We start from the raw sequence: 17820 nt of genomic DNA, 5'->3' as shown, positions 1-17820 counted from the left end.
TAACAGTGGGAGAGGTATATGTGCCTCTAGTGGTCAATGTGTGTCTGCCATAAAGCTCAGCAACTCTGAGTCAATAAACTACTGGCCATCTAGTGTCCAGTTGTCCAGCTAGGGTTACCTGGGTAGCTTTGTTGAGCAGAAGCTGGACATAAAGCTAATTAACCTGCCAAATATGACATAAGTATTGAACCTACACTCAGAGTAGGTTCACTGACAGGATACAGCTTGGAAGTGGATGATATGATGGTAAGAGGGAAGCTGGATATCCCCTGTATTTGGGAGACAAAATAGAAGGGCAGTGCAGCAAAGCCAGTTGGTTTGGAAACCATAGTCTGCTACTCAGGAGTACAGGCTATAAATGGTGTGGGACTTTTGGTGAGGGAGAGGATTCAGAAGACACTGAGTGATGTCATCAGAATCAGTGACAGACTTAATAGCAATCAGAATCCAGTGTAAGAATGGGGTACTGTTCATAATCTCAGCCTATGCACCACAACAGAGTTGTGATGGTGAGAAAGAGAGTGCATTTAGACAACAGCTGCAAGACCTACTAGATAAATCAGGATAACATAAATTGGTATTGACAATGGGGGACCTGAATGCAAAATATCTGGACATACAGAATAGAATATGAGGACTACATGAGTCCACATGGGTGGGTCAACAGGAATATGAAAGAAGTCATTCTAGACTTATGTCTGGCAAATGACTTTATGGTGGCCAACACATGGTTCAGCATGCCAGACAGTCACAAGATCACATACCTGAAGGGCCAACATGCAGCTCAGAGGAAAGAGCAATGGGGTACAATCAGTAATTATAAAGTCAACCCTAGTGAAACATTTGGCCCTCAGCACAAGCTACTGGTTGCAAAAATCAGCTGTAACCAGTTATCAGAAAAGACTGTAAGGTCAGCAGAGACTAAGCCAAAGAATTGGAAGCAAGGGTGCCCACAGACAGGTGCACGTGCACCCCCATGGAATTGGCTTGCTGGGAGATTAATCTTTTATTTAAAAAATATATATACTTTTTTTAGGGCTTTCTTCTTTAAGAATGCCCTTTGTGTCCAATGGCAACAATGCTTCTGTATCTGTGCTACCAATGGTTTACGTCATCATCTTCTGTGCCCGCACAGAATTTGAATTCCAGAAGATGTTTGGACTGCGGACAAATGTTCACATGAGAAGTAGGTGTGTGCATGTGTGTGTTTAAGTGTTTAAGAGGTGTGTGTGTGTGTGTGTGTGTGTGTGTGTGTGTGTGTGTGTGTGTGTGTGTGTGTGTGTGCGTGTAAGAAATAGGTAGGGGTGTGTGGATGTAAGCAGTAGGTAGGTAGGTAGGTAGGGGGTGTGTATATGCTTATGTAAGAAGTAGGTAGGTAAAGGTAGGTGTGTGTGTGTGTGTGTGTGTGTGTGTGTGTGTGTGTGTGTGTGTGTGTGTGTGTGTGTGTGTGTGTGTGTGTGTGTGTGTGTGTGTGTGTGTGTAAGATGGAGGTAGGTGTGTGTATGTAAGTAAGAGGGGGTAGGAGTGTGTAGGGTGGGTCATATCTTGCAATTATCCAGATTTTTGCCTTATACTTTGTGTTTGTTTCTCATAATATTGTGTTTTTTCTGACAAATCAAAAACTCAAAACAGCATATGTTAGGAGTATAGAACAGATATGCAGCTGAGCCAGGTTTGGCAACAAGATAGATAAGCAATGCTGGTTGTGGAATTCAGAAGTCCAGGAGGTCAAGAAAGAATGAGTGCAGGAAAAAGTGGGAGATAGAAAGGATGGACCAGGCTAAGAAAGAATACTGGTTGACTAACAAAGAGGTTAAAGAGAAATTGCAATAATAAAGAACTAGGTTTGAGAGACACTATACCAGTTTCTAAAAAGGGTCTCCATTTATGGCACAAAGAAACTTGTTCAATGTTGTAAGGCAAAGACAGAAAAATAAGGAAGACAGTTGACACACTCCCTAAAGGATGCCAGAAACAACCTGCTCAGTCCACACAACATCAATGGCAGATTAGAGGAGTACTTCCAGCTGCTTCTGAATGAAGAAATCTCTGCAGATGCTGTACCACCCCAGACTTAGTCTATGATTTCAAGAAAAGGTGGAGCCCACCCTAGAAAAAATACGAATAGCTCTAAGGAACATGAAGTCAAGAAAAGCAGCAGGCTCAGATGCTGTCACAGCAGATATGATCAAGATGTTGGCTGAGATAGGGGGAAATATCTTCTGAGGATATTCATAATGTTTGTAGAGAGAAAGGCGTATCCCAGATGAATGGAGAATAAGCATAATAGTGCCAGAGTACAAGATCAAAGGGGGAATCCACAACTGTGGGCAGTACTGAGGTATCAAACTCCTGTCACATTGCATGAAAGTTCTGGAGAGGGTGATTGATAAATGGACACACACAGTAGTAGAAAGTAAGATGGGAGATGAGCAGTTCTTATTCAGATCAGGATGCAGCCCAATCAGCCCAGTGTTTACAGCGAGAAAAATAGTTGAGAAGAAGATAGAGATGAGGAAAGTCTTCAACTGGGCATTCCTAGATTTGGAGAAAGCATATGACAAGGTGCTAAGAAAACTGATTTAGGCAGTCCTATGGTGGTTTGAAGTCTTGAAAGCATTAGTAGAATTAGTGCAGGTTGTGTACAAAGACTCAATGACTCAAGTACATGCAGTGTTTGGTCCCACAGAGGGTTTCCCAGTGGGAATCGCTATGCATCATGGTTCAGCTCTGAGCCCACTGCTGTTCAAACTGGTGATGGATTATATTAGCAAACAGGTCAGAGAGGACAGATCAACAAAGATGCTGCATGCAGATGATGTGACATAACAGGCAGAATTTGAGTAAGAAATTTAGTAAAGGATAGGGAATGGAATGCAAAACTGAAGGCGTACGGGGTGATACTGAGTACAGATAAGACAAATGTAATGGCAGCAAATGGGGAAATCAGAAGAAACTGAGATTTGAGATAGAAGGGAAAATAGTGGAGCAGGTTAACAGCCTTGAGTATCTGGGAGGGGTAGTCAAGGAGAAATGAAGTCTGATTGAGGTGATCAAGGCTAGAGTCACAGGGGCTGCAATCAATAACAAAGAATGTCAGGGATGGTGTACGACAGAAGACTGCCAAAGATGCTGAAAAGTTGTTGTTGTTGTTGTTTGTCTTTTGGCTTTTCCCGGTTAGGGGTCGCCACAGTGGAACTCCAGTCCGCTAATGATTGGCAGTAGATTTTCACGAAAGCTGAGGTGCCAGCTCAACGTCCAACCTTCAACGAAGGCATGCCCATTTACACATGTCTTTCGAATGTCCACCCAACCATGGGAGGACATGCAGACTCCACACAGAAGGCACTCCCCACACTCCAGCCGAGAATCGAATGGGAGAACCTCTTGCTGTGAGGCAACAACGCTACCGCTGCGCCACCGTGGATGAGACAAAACATGTATAAAATGGTGTTGTAACCAGTACCACTGTATGGACAATAAAGGCAGAGCAGTTGAGGAAGCTAGAAGTGATGGAGCTGAAGTTCTTGAGATGGGTGGCAGGATGCACAGTATGGGACAGATGAAGAAATGAGGACTTCAGAGCAGGAGCCAAAGCAGCTCTAATTGCAGGTATGAAACAGAATAGATTACGGTGGTTTAGACATGTGTAGAAAAGCAGGAGGCACTCTCGTGAAGAAGATTTGGGACAGACAAAAAGAATGCAACAGGAAATGAGACCATCCAGCAAAGAGATGAATGGATTGTGTGAAAGAAGTCCTGCGACAATCAGGCATGTCTGTCAAAGATCATAGGTGAGTTGCATTGATTCGAGAGAAATGCTGACAGTTGACATGACACTCAACCCCATGTAGAAATGGGGAAACGGAGCTGATGATGATGATGATGAGGATGATACTGAGGACATCAGTGTGCAGTATTTGCAGTATTATCCCCTCCAAAAGATGATCGTCTCAGTCACAGCAAGGAAGTACTTTTGTTGTTTGACCCCTGTACAGTACACATTCCAACCATCCATCCATCACCCCTTTTTCCTTTTTTTTACACATGGGGTTGGGGTGTCACTTCAACAGTGACAATCATCTCAAGCCAAGGTTTACACAGTCTTTTTTGCAGTCCTGTACAATACACATTGTAGTTCTCGATTCCCATAAAAAATATTTATCTTTCACAAATCACCCAGCCCTCATAAATCCAATGCATTGCTGTAACCATTTAGTCTCCAGAGTATTTCTTCCTTCCAGCCCTTTTCAATTCCCCCAACCAACATCAGCCTCTTTCTGATTTGCTGAAGATATCAATGTTTATGGAACAATGAGAGCTAGTCTTTCCTGTTTGTTCATCGATGTAAGCTCCTCTTCCCCTACCAGTTCCCTTCCCCAAAGTTACCTAGCTTCATATTTCTGCTACTTACTCTTTTACTGTTTCCAGTTTTATGAGCTCCTTCTTATTGTTTCACTAGTATCGACGTTCAGTTTTCCAATCTTTTACTTCTAGTTTCTTTTTTTTCCTTTTCTTTGTACTTAGTCCATCTTTGTAAAGTATAAGATTGAAGTGTATAACCATCTCTTTAAAATGCAGAGTAAAACATTCACCTAGACCGCTTCATACTATGTACATTACGTATAGGTTTTATTGTCTGAAAAATTATTTCAGTGCACATTATTCATATTACTTTGCTGTATTTTAGAATCTGTTATTCGTTGGCAAATATTTTATATGGTTACAGAACGTATAAATGCTTCTTATTACTGTATAATTTTAATAATTTGTCAATGCCTTAGTTAATACATTTTAGCTGTAGTCATTGCAGAATAGGGTCCATGGGTCATTACTGGGTTAATAAACATTAAATGCAAGAATAAATGAAAGACTGAAAGCCGCACTTCACTTGCTTTTACAGCACTTGTATTCAAAAATGTCAAAAAAAGGGGATATTCAGAAAGATTTGCAATTGTGGTATAGTGACACATGACATGCATCATGGTGTGCTCTGGAAAGTATCAGTAGTGCAGAGTGGTGGTGCTACAGGCTTCACACTGTCGGTGCACAAGCATAGCTTGTGCATGTCCTTCTTGCTGAGGAAAAGGTAGGTATGAGCATGGTAGGGATAGTCTGGGGTTGATAGCGCAATATGTTGAATCACTGATTTAAAGGCAGTTGCTCTAACTAACCTTTTTGTCATACTCACCATGTCACAAGGCCTATTGTAGTACAATGAAAAGTGTAACAATCATATTTCAGGAGGCTGTGTTAAACTGAGCAAGTCAAGAATAGGACTTCATTGAAGAAGACTGTGGAATGAGATATATAGGCTTTGAGAAAGAAGATAACACAAATGGTAATGGATGATCATACATTTTCTCTGGGGATCTATGGAGAAAGTCTACTTAAGGGGGATATTGTTAGTATTTCACAGTACTGGATGATGTGGTTAAGCTTTAAGAGGATTTCCTTTTGCTGTAGAAACCTAGAAATTTATGGTCCTGAGCACTGCAGTGAGAATCTGTGATGCATGGCAACAACAGTGACAGAAACGAAACAGTAAAGCTGATGAGCTAATGTAGCAAAAAGCCATGCTATGCTAGTGTCTAGCTGGAGGGGCTGACTCAAAGAACACAGCACAAAGACATGATATATTATAGCAAGGGTGGGGGACTCACCCAGACAGAAAACATATCATAAGGTCATGACAAGTTACTGTCCACCCGGGGGGGACTCACACTGAGAGAGAACATAACATACAGGGGCATGGAAAGCTACTTAATAACTGGGATGCACAGAGTGACCTATGCATTGACTGCAAGATATGCTGTAAGGGAACCAATGCCCTCTGCACACAGAACACAGCATGAGAATGTGTAGAAAGGAAAGTCAAAGGCATAGGATGTATAAAGCACCACTGTCTGTCCACACAGTGTTACTAGGCAGAGCATAGTGGTAACATGCCTATTGCTTCTGTCATTATGGGACAGAGAGGAAGCTTTCATAGCACAATTGAAGACAGGTATGTGCCCATTAAATGAAGTCATATAAATGTTGCTGAAACATTGGGTTCTGTTAAGGACAGTCATGCTCACCCATTGATCCATGTGTGCAATCTTCAGGTGTACACATCTTGTCATAGGCCTAAGAGAATGATGACTGCTGGAAAAGTTCACCACCCAGCAGACAGATGCATTATTCTAGGCTCTCTTTCAACCCTCAAAATCCACCCCGAACATCCCCCATTTCAACATACTTGCCAAAGACAACACTTCCATCTCACCAACACCCCACACTAAGCTACTTGGTGTACAGATTGACAACAAACTCAAATTTGACACTAACATATCACTCTCAATAAAAAAGTCCACAAAAAACTGTGTGCCTTGTATAGAAACCAACAATACCTAACCAAACCAGCCAGAATCTCTACCGCAACTTCCCAACTAATCTCAGTCCTACTCTATGCATCACCCATACTCACAAATCTTTGAAAATCAGACCTAAAGAAACTCGAAGCCTGCTACAATAAAATTGCAACATTTGCATCAGGGGACTCCCAGGGCAATCACCACTGTGTCTTCCTTAGAAACCTAGACTGGCTTGAGCTCCCTCAACACCTACACCTAACCCAATTTACCTTTGCTCATAAACTTGTAAACCACCCTCTTAAAATTCCCTCACTTCATACACTTCTCCAACCCTACCAATCCTCCAGACCCCTTCAATCCTGCAACAAAAATCTACTCCAAGTCACCAAACCCAACAACCCTGCAGGGGAAGCGCTATTCTCCTACTCCATATCCAAAATTTGGAACTCACTTCCCACTGCCATAACTACCCTCCCTTCCAGCAGTCTCTTCAAAAATGCTCTTAAAGCACACCTAAAATCTCATTGGCTATGTCTTGTCCATACACCAACTAATCCCCCCTTTCTCCTGTACACTAATTAGCTGCCAGCTCTACTATTAGCTGTCAGCTGGTTATCAATATTTAATTACTATTTCATATTCTTTAACTAGCACATGATTGCAGTACGATGTTTACTCTTTTCTCTGTGTGAAAAATTAATACTACTAGGCAAATGTCTTGCACCTTATATTGTTATTATACTCTGACATATGTCATTACCTGTCAGACTGTGTCTGCTATAAATATGCTGTTTTTTTCCCTCTGAAATGCTAGATTATACTCTTATATTATGTGAAATTTTGCTTGTCTGAATATATGGAGCCTTCCTTGTGACATTATACTCTGACATATAAGTCATTTCTCCTGTTGAACTGTGTCTTTACTATAATTATACAGTTTCTTTTTTCATCTGATATGCTAAATTGTACTCTTATATTATGTAAATCTCATATATCTGAATACATGGAGTTTTCTCCCTGGGCCTCTGCTGAAAATGGGCATATACCCAGTCGAACTTTCCCGGTCAACAAATGTAAAATAAATAAAATAAATAAATAAATATGGCATGCTTAGCCTAGAAAAATGTAAAACCAGCAAGGCTTTCCAGGATCGTGTGTGGTATGGAGTGGTGCAGGATATCAGTGCTGTGGGATGCCATAACAGGATAGAAGTACAGGTCCATTGCAGAATCACTGCTATAATGCTGCATGCCAGGAACAAGGCACAGGACATTGCCAGGGACAAGTCCACCACAGGAAGTGAACTATCACCATAGATGTGGCTCTCAGTAATGGAAGAGTAAATGATAACCTTGTTCAGGGTAGGTGAGAAAGCTGTCATATCTGGTGATGGCTTGTATGTCAGACATGGGCTGGAGACAACTGCCTCAATGTCTGTAGTGGATGCACCAGGTTAGTAATATCATGTAGCTCTCTAGCTGTACACCATGACTTATGTGAAGGCATTATTTAGCAGAAAACCTATACATATATTTTTGCAGGTATATCAGATCTACATGTCTGACAACCAGCACTACAGGATATATATGTGCCTATATGTTGCACACATAAGTGACCTGTACAACTTGGTTTACCACCTGTTATGATAATGAAGTATATATTCTACTTCCACCACAGATATGTTATCTTTATGCTTTCACAGGATCCACTAATGGAGGTTGACATTTGCCTGTGGTCAGCAGGTCACCTGTGGTTGACAATGACAATATGTTCATTTCATAATCAAATGACACAGTAGTACTGTCAGCAATACAAACATTTGAGGGCATACATATATTGTCTGCATGTGACAGGATGTAAGTTGGACATGAAACAACCCTCTGTTATTATCTACTTTTAAAACTGGATATCCTATCCATGTGAACTTCACTCAGGCTACACAGGAATCACCACCACAGATGGCAATGACAAATATCAACTGCACTGCCTATGATGAAAGTGCATTCACCACTGGGGAGATACATGTATGTTGCCATCAGCAGCACTGCTCCAGGTCATTCCTTGACCAGGGTGCCACACTAGGCATCTGTCGACGGAAGTATAAGTCAGTTATCTTGGCATAGACGGCCACTATGCAGAGTAATTAAAGCTTTGAAAGTGCGTGAAAAGTTGAATAGACAAGATAATAAAGACACAAAGAAAATACATGCAAAATGTGTTCCAAAATGTAACACAATAATGCAAAGATGCATGCATATAGCCAAAAGTATTAGTGTAAAACCTGCTTCTTTAAGTATTACTTGTTGGCACTGTTGCAAGTTCTTTCTTTATAGTGGCCTGTATTTGAATGTGAGGCCATTTCAGGGACAGCAGTACGACCTACACAGATGCAGAGTGACATAGCATATAAGGCCCTAGAGCAAATACACTTACTAAGATTATTGTTCCCGTACTTTTCTGTAAAGGGAAGATCACTTTCTTACTCCTAAGATATCCTTTGCGCATTTTCTTTTCATGGCACTGTTTTGCTCTCTTTCACAGCAGATTTCTTGAAACAAGCAGTGTTTTGATTTCCCTCAGCCACCATTTCCAATTTCACTGTCCCATATTGCCTGTTCTTGGTTTCCCCATACAGAAGTACAACAGCCTTACAATTTCTTCCACTAAAGCTTGGCTTTTCTTTCTCAGTTACTCCATCATTTCTAGGGATGTTTATTTATGTATGCATTTAGTTCCTTTTTTGTGACTAGACAGACAAGCTGGTAACAGTTTATTTATTTCAGCTATGACATGGGCCTGTTGACCTGCAATGCTTCAGTAAAATATGCTGATATTGAAGAATAAATATCATAATGACAGGCAATCAATGGCAGGATTGTGTTTATAGTAACTAGAATATTTTGAAGGTAAAATTTTTTGTCACAATCGAGGTATCTTGTTTCACAGAAGTATCTCTAGTATAAACAATGAGTTCATAAAATCATCACATAACCTTTAAACAATTGCATATTTAAAAGTCAACACAAAACTGGGCATTTACTATAGTAATAGCAGCTTGTTTGCTGAATGTTTATGCAGTATAAACATCAGTAGCTCAAATAAGCAGGAAATTTAAGTATTTTATATCACTAACATATTTCATACACTACTACTTCTTAATTGCTATCATCCATATGCAGGTTTACCCTACTCATCATACCATATGACACAATGGAGATCAATAAACGTAAAAGCACATCCCTTCACTGAGTTGTGTCCTACTCTATTCATTCTTTATGTTATGATTTTAGGCCACTTTGTTGATATTTCTCTTTTCTTATCTCTAAGGAATCTGTGGGTAGATATTTCACCTCTTTTCACTGCAATATATACTCATATAGATCGTAGGTACTAAGAGGACTGGATTCCAAACAATATACACATAGGTTCATAGGTTCATAGATTAGTACTAGGCTAACTGCTGTTGCGAGCCATTTTAATCCTAGCCAATTATCCCCTGTGAGATTCAAACCCTGTACCTTGTGTTTGTAAGGCAAACACCTTAACCATTAGGCCACCCTCCCAGCCCTATGGGTCCAGGAGTTGCCCTAATTTTGTCATCACTCTGGTGGTGCTGCGGTAGCCCGGTTCAATTCTCAGCTAGAGTGCCTTCTGTGTGGAGACATGCGTGAATGGGCGTACCTTCATTGAAGGTTGTGCATCAAGGCTGGCAACTCAGCATGTAAAAATCAACTGCCAATCATTAGCGGAGCGGAGTTCCGCTGTGTTGACCCCTAACCGGGAAAAGCCGAAAGATGCAACAACTAAGATCACCATGAATTCAAAGAGAAGGTTTAAGTGCTACTCTACATTGTACTTACAAATAAGGAAACATGAATAGCTTTTTGACACTATTTGTACATAGTTAGGATTCCAAAGATACGGAATTTGGACACAGATTTATTTAGTTATTTTATTTGTTAACCATAGGCTGTAGGGATGGCCTACAGGCCCACTTAAGTTATGACATCAGACATAAGCAAACAGAGTTACATAAACAATAAGCACTGGTAGTCAAAGGCACAGGAATTGATACACAGAGAAGATGCATGTAATGAGATTAGTACTGATTAGCACATTAACAAATTAGATTCCAAATCTACATATTAACAGTGCATACATCCTCTGCATGATAGAAGTATAAACAGACCTGCCATGCCTGAAAACCCAAGTATACTGCATAGGATGTCTCTTGGGTAAAATTAAACTATGATCACAACGTTGTATGAAAACTGTCGGTGCCCAGCAGCAAGTGCATGAAAGGTGTATGCTGCACAGGTGTGTGTATTGTGGATGAATATGATGGTCATTTTTGTAATGGGGATGAATATGCTAATTGTTTTTGTAATGTGGATGAATGTGATTGTTATGCTCCACAATATCATGTGGCAGTACTATGAACACACCTTTGAAAATCATTATTATCTCATGTAAGCAATCATCAAACAGCTGAATGAACAGTGCCAACAAGTAATACCTAAAGTGGCACATTTTACAACAATACCTTCAACAGCATAGCTATAAGCATGCATTTTGCATGTATCCACAAGTGTTGTGTACCTCAGATGGTTGATAAAAAGAAGGCACTTCTCTTACTATGTGTTTTTTGCATCATATGCAAGTTGTAATGTCTGATATTTATGCAGCTTCCTTCTTGATAATGATAGACCCTCCTGGTATTCATTTGGAACAAAGATTTTGGGAATCAAAGCATCACCCAGAATGTGACCCTGTGATCTCAAGCCATCGGTAACTGGATTCAGAGAAAGCAAAGAACAGGACACTATGTCTAAAGCAGAAGATACATAGGAGCACCCCACATAACAAAAATGCTCCATGGGTTGCAGAGAAGATGTTGCTCTCTGGGCAGCAGGGAAATAGAGCACCCATGTAGGATGCAGGACTGAAGGCTAACAGCCCAAAGCAAGAAGAAGATAACGCATTGACCCTAAAACCTTAACATCACTCTGATAAATGGCACTACCATAACTCTGGGCTCTATCATCAGGTTAAGCAGGACTGTGACTGATGGTAGCAGTGAGAAAGGTGAACTCACTGGGGCTGTCTGTTATCTTGTGCTCTGTTTGTGTCTTGTTTTTCACTGTAGGAGACCATGCTATGCCAAACCAGCTACTATGATAGTGACATTTGGTGAGCGATATGCTTTTATTCTGGAAGTCTTTGGATATCTGCCTACGCTATTTTATATCTGGATCATAACGTTCATCTTCCAGCCATCATCTCAGTATGTCATGGTTCCGATTTTGTAGGCTGTATCTAGACATACTTTTTCCCCAATCAATGTCCAGATATGCTGCCAGTATCTTAGCGTATCTCTACATCTTACTCTTGATTGTAGTGAATGCTTAGGGTGAGAGCAGTGATTGAGGTTCAAGATGTGCTTGCAGCTGCAAACCTAAGTTAACATCTGGAAACTAATGACATTTGATCTGTATGATACCTAACAAAAGGAGTATAGCCAAAATCGTTTGAATGTTAACTTATAAGACCCCTACTCATTTATCAGACAGGCATCAGCCATCTTCCCTTGCTTCACACAATGAAATCCAGTAGATACTGCACACAAACAGATATCGCCAAGTTGAGTAGTCACCACTAGCACAGACTTTGGGACATAGTGATCCATACCATCTCTTAGGTAGTCTCACAGCTGTCTTGCAATTGCTGAATCTTAGGATATGCTGCCTTGCCTAAACACTGTGACCCATCTGCACTGCATGCAGTGCAAAGTGTTTTGCTTTGGCATAATCTAGAAGCTTAAGACAGTTTTTGTTTTTTGCTGTGTATTAACTCCTCCAGGCTAGTTGCTTCCAATATATATAGTAAAATATCTCAGTTATGATGACATTACTCTGCCCACAGCCCCATTTTTGTTTGTAAGCCTTTCACTTGGATTTTGGGAAACAATGCATTCTCAATAGTAGCTTTCCCTGTACTGTCCCTGTTTTAAAGAGTTAGGGCCTACATCACTTCCACTTACTCTGCTTCGTCGGTTGTTAAGCTTCCTTATAAGCCATCCATGAGTTTTTTTTTTTTAATATTCATTTCAGTTATTAACTCCTGCTTAAACATAGGGGAAAAAACAACTATAAATAGTATATCTGAAGATAAAATAGGCAAACCAAACTGCTGCAAAATACCTTCAAATCCTTTTTCTTCTTTTGTTCTAGTGATTTGCTGAGATGCCTTCTACAAGGTAAAACCATACATACAAACAGACTTTATGTAGTTTATTCTACTTGTCAAAGTTGTCAGACATTTTCAAAGCATTCATTATTCTGCATATTAATGAAGCAACAGTCTGCTGATTTTAACAACATGTACTGACACATCATTATTTTAGTTAGAATTAACTACAGCTGCAATATGTGCTTATATCTTTAGTTTGAAATTCCTTGCAGTATTACCAATATAATGTTACAGACACAAGAGATATCATACAGTAATTTCAGGGTTAAATAGTTGAAATGAGCACATCTGATGGTTCATATAATTTATGTGCCAAACAACATCTAATTTTATATGGTTGTAAACAGTACACCTGTGGCACTTAAAACATCCTGTGGGGCAAAAGGAAAAGAACCTGTTCCAGCAATGTTCTCTCAGGTGAAGTTACCGAAGTATGTGTCAGTTATCCTTAGCTATTTTAATTGCAGCTATTGACCTCCGATATATTCCAAAACAAATTATAAATCCCACCTATTATTATTAATGTCACTTTGTTGTAATAAGCCATCTGAGGGACACATCTGAGAAAATCTCTTGCCAGAAGTAATGTTTTAAATATCTGCCTAGTTTTATTGAAAGCTTTGTTTTTATTACCCTTAGAAGATAACCTTGAAAATTAAGTATTGGTTATCATGCAGTGGTTATGAAGCAAACGTTTTAAATAAATGTTAAAAAGGTAGGCTGCCTGGGGCAGTGCTGTTAATAAGGGATTACATGAATTTGTCACCTGGAGGAATATTATACTTGGTTTGACTATAATAACAGTTGGGGGGAATTATATTTTGTTTTGAAAAATGATACTAGTTCACAGGATGTAATTAAAATACTTAAGGATAACACGCTCATACTCATGAGTGACTATACCTTAACACAATGCATTCCTTTTTCCTTTATGGTTTCTTTTTACAAGGTAGGAGTGTATCTAGTTTCTTAGTTTGTAGTTATTTGGCAAAAGCAAATTTGTCAGAACTGATTTTTTTTTTCTTTTGCTCTATGACATTTTTAAGTTCTGCAGGTGTACTCTTTGGAACCATATAAAATGGATCCCATTTAGTTTATAAATAATTTGAAGTATTAGATGTACTCGCTTCCACCATTTAATGGTAGTGTACACTATCTCTTTACCCGTTCTATATATTGTTTCTGTAATGCATAAGGAGTTTCAAAAAACAGCTAGAGGAGCATATTTCAGATTTAGCTAACTTTTAAATTAAATAAGTTCATAGGTTCATAGGTAGGTACTAGGCTAGCAGCCCTAGGGCCTATATAAACCTAGCCAAAAAGTTTCCCTGGCTTTCACCACCCAAGAAAATTATTTTCCTGTGCCCCTGTCGAGCAGTGCCACAGAAGTGATGCCCGGGGTGAATTTTCTATTTCCCATCCAGTCATCAAGATTTTTCTTAAAGAGGGCCAATGAGAAGCTTTGCTTGACATGAATGGGTAGTTTGTCCCAGAGTATGGGATGTCCCTGGGACAGGAATATATCCCTCCAGCATGTTCTGTTTATTGTGGTGACAAGGTTTAGGTCCCTGGAGCATGTGGTATGGAGAGACTGAGATTTTTTTAAGTGTAGCATGTCCAACAGCTCTGGGTTTGACATAGCTTTGTATGTTAGGCAGAGATCGCCTCTGAGTGGGCAATATTCGAAGGAGTAGAGCTAGAGTTGTTTGAGATGGTCTGTGTATCGCATCTGTTTTACGCTGGTAATCCTCTTAGTGAGGTATTTCTGTGGCCTTTCCAATTGTTGTAGGTGTCTTATGAGATATATGCTGAATGGGGCATTGTACTCTATAATGGGTCTGATGAGGGATGAGTAGAGAGGAACAATGACCTTCTTTTTTTCTAGAGGAGAACTCTTTTGTGATGAAGTGTGCCACATTGAAGGATTGCCTGACTACTGTGGCGATGTGTTATCAAAGGAGAGACTACTGTCCACCTGTGTCCCGAGATCTCTTATCACACTTTCGGTATTTAGTGAGCTACCGACTATGTGGTAGTTCATGGGTACCGAGTTTTTCCCAAAGGGGATGACAATGCACTTCTTGGCATTGAGCTTGAGGCCATGACTTTGACACCAAGCATCTGTCTCTATGAGGCCCTTTTGTAGAATGTCTACATCATTAGGTGATTCTATTATGGCTCCCAGTTTGCAGTAATCTGCATAATTTGTTAGCCAAAGACCTTCTGTGTTGGCCTGCACTTCAGAGAAGTAGATGCCAAACAAGAGAGGACCCAGGACCGAACTCTATGGTACGCCACTCATAACTGGTCTGAAGTCAGACTTGGAGTCAGCTACTTTTACTGTGTGGGTTCTGTCAGTGAGCCAGTTGGCCATCCATCTTGTGACATAGGGATTTATGCCCAGTTTATGGGCCCTTTGGAGGGTGAGAGGGGGTAAAGTTAGCACTGAACATATCTGCCTGGATGTTGGCAATATCGGTTGGTTCTGTATATTTAGTGTCTTTGTGCTGTAGCTCAGAGCAGATCTGAGTGTTGTCCTTGAGATTCTTGACATAGCTGTAGAATGCTTTGTGATTGCCTTTGGAATCAGTAGCGATTTTATTTTCATAACTGGCTTTGGAGGATTTTATGAGGGATCTCAGCTTCTTGCTGAGGCTGACCAGGGAGTTCCTCCAATCCTGGGATTTTACTCTTTTTTGCAACAGCTTCTTCCTTCTGTTGTAGAGTTTATTTATGGCAGGGGACCACCAAATTGGCTTCCTTTTTTTGGAAGATAGCTTCTTGGTTCTGTTGGGGATGGCACGATCCATGCACTCGTGTATGTACTTATACAGTGCATTTGTGTAAGATTCAGCAGTCGTACCTCTATTTTCCATCTGCATGGGTGTTGTGAAGTTTACCACTTCTGTCTTGGAGTAGTTTTTGACGGTGGTTTCCTTAACGTGTGGTAGGGGTGGGATATGGGGTTCTAGGGTGATTAGCTTGTGGTCGGATCTGACCAGCGAGGAGTTGACCTCTGGCATGGAAGACCAGTTACTCATATTGGTAATGACCAGTTCCAGGATATTGCTGTCCCTGGTAGGGGTGTGGACAAGCTGATACAAGGCATTGGAATTTATGAATTCCAGAAAATGTTGAGCAAATGAGTTGGTACATGAGTAGTTTTCCCAGTTGATGATGGGGTAGTTGAAATCGCTCATAATTAAGGTATTGGGTTGTACCTTAATATTTTTCAGTATCTTAAGAAATGAAGAGTGGGAATCCTGAGGCATGGTGGGGGACCTGTATCAGGCTACAACTTGGATTGCAGTCTTGCTTTGTCAAAGCATTTTACTGAAAAAAAAAATTATGATCAGGTTTTAGAATTGTCTAAAAGATAGAAGACACAACACAGCACATAATAGTTAGAGAAAATGGTTGCAAAATGCATTCTAAAATACAGTAAATTAACACCAAGAGGTATGACTTTAGCAATGCTTTTGAATGTATTTCTGTAAAATAGGAGTTATCAGCAATATTTTTAGCACTGTGATAACTATGATTCTGCTGGGCTTCCTTTTTGTTATTCATATTTTCCTATTAGTCTATCATTTAATTAATGTTGTTATTTAAATAAAGTTTGTTTGCATGAATGGTTTTGTTTCCAAGAAGTCATGCTGTTAAGGCACTAGAAAAAAGTGTAAAGTATTAAAGGGGATCGCAGCAGCTTGATTGGCCTTTTAAATTGTTCGAATGAAAGCATCCACATTTGCATGTAGCAAAGTCAAAGCACACATGAAACACAAGTATAAAATCACTTTCAGTCAAATTCTTTATCAAAAAGGCTTGCTGCTACAAGTGATCTCTGTAGCAACAACAGAACCTTATCATAATGTATTAGTTAAGGATTTTTGAACTGCTGTGCTAAATTTTTTTTGGAAGAATTTCTTCCTCATTTGAGAAAGAGCTGTTTTATAGAATCCAGTCTTTTTTATCCAGGACTCCCAGAAAATATAGTTTTGCCTTATGTAAGACAAAAATCATTACATTAATTGCCTTATGCTTGTAGTTTGGAATCATTTCACCAATGAAATGTGCATTTTTTCAGAATACTGTTTATTTTACTCTACATCATTTAATCCATCAACATGGCCTCAGTACCACTTCTTAAAATAAAAGACAGACTAACATATTTTATTTGCAAGGCTGTACCTTCTAGATGTTATATCACAATAGTAGCTATACCTGAATCACCTCTTTCCCATTTGCAATATGAAAACCTAACTAAAGTACTGAAAGCAAATAAATCCCCAAAAAACAATAAAAGGAGAAAAACCTTAAAATATTTCTTGCTACACTATATAGATGTTTCACTTCAGAAGTCACTGTAGACAAAACCCCTTTCCATACCCTAATAAGCTAGAGGTCACAATCTATGTCCCAAGAATCCCATAAGTCATGCATACACCTTTTGGAGGCAGATACCATCCAATCAAATTCCATATTCATGGGAAACACTTTAACTATTCCTCTATAGACTGGGAAACATACAGTGCCTCAAATGTGCAGGCACGCAGATTCCTAGATTGTAGTCACACAAATAACCATGTCCAGATAGTATGCAACCCTACCAGAAGTTCAAACATACTGGAGTTAGTACTCACCAACATGGGGGAGCACTGTACCCTTTCCCCTGTGCCACTTCCTCACTGGTGAGGTCAGAAGATAAAGCTGTCTCCAAATAAAAATCAGTCTGGAAAACCCAGCAAAATATATAACAGTTAAGAACTATTGTAAAGAAAACTATATTACAAATGCTTTCTACACTTTGTCAAAATTCAGTGCCCCTTCGAACCACAAGTTCACAGCAACTTTTGCGGAATTGTTCACAGAAACCCTGTACGCCCATGTAAATGGCTGCACAGAGGCTGCTGTACCAATCAGAAGTAAGCCCCAAACACACTCTAAAAACAAACTACACTGATGGAATTCTAACCTTAACATGGTATATAAAAAAAGGAAAAAAGGCAAGGCCAAAATCAGAAAGGGCAACTCTCAAAATGACAACTGCTCACTAATTAAACTAAAAAGGAAACTTAGAGGCCTTACTAAGTCCAACAGTCCAGTTACAAAGTCAAGACAGTCTCATCAGCTAATGAAAACCACAAGGCCTTCTACAGCTATGTCCAAAATCTTAAAGGTAGCATACAGCAGTGTGCTGAACTGGTGGTAAATG

This window comes from Protopterus annectens, chromosome 1.part0, assembly GCF_019279795.1.
Source record: "Protopterus annectens isolate FY-2018-M chromosome 1.part0, PAN1.0, whole genome shotgun sequence".
Lineage (NCBI taxonomy): Eukaryota > Metazoa > Chordata > Ceratodontiformes > Protopteridae > Protopterus > Protopterus annectens.
This window is presented reverse-complemented; position numbering follows the sequence as displayed.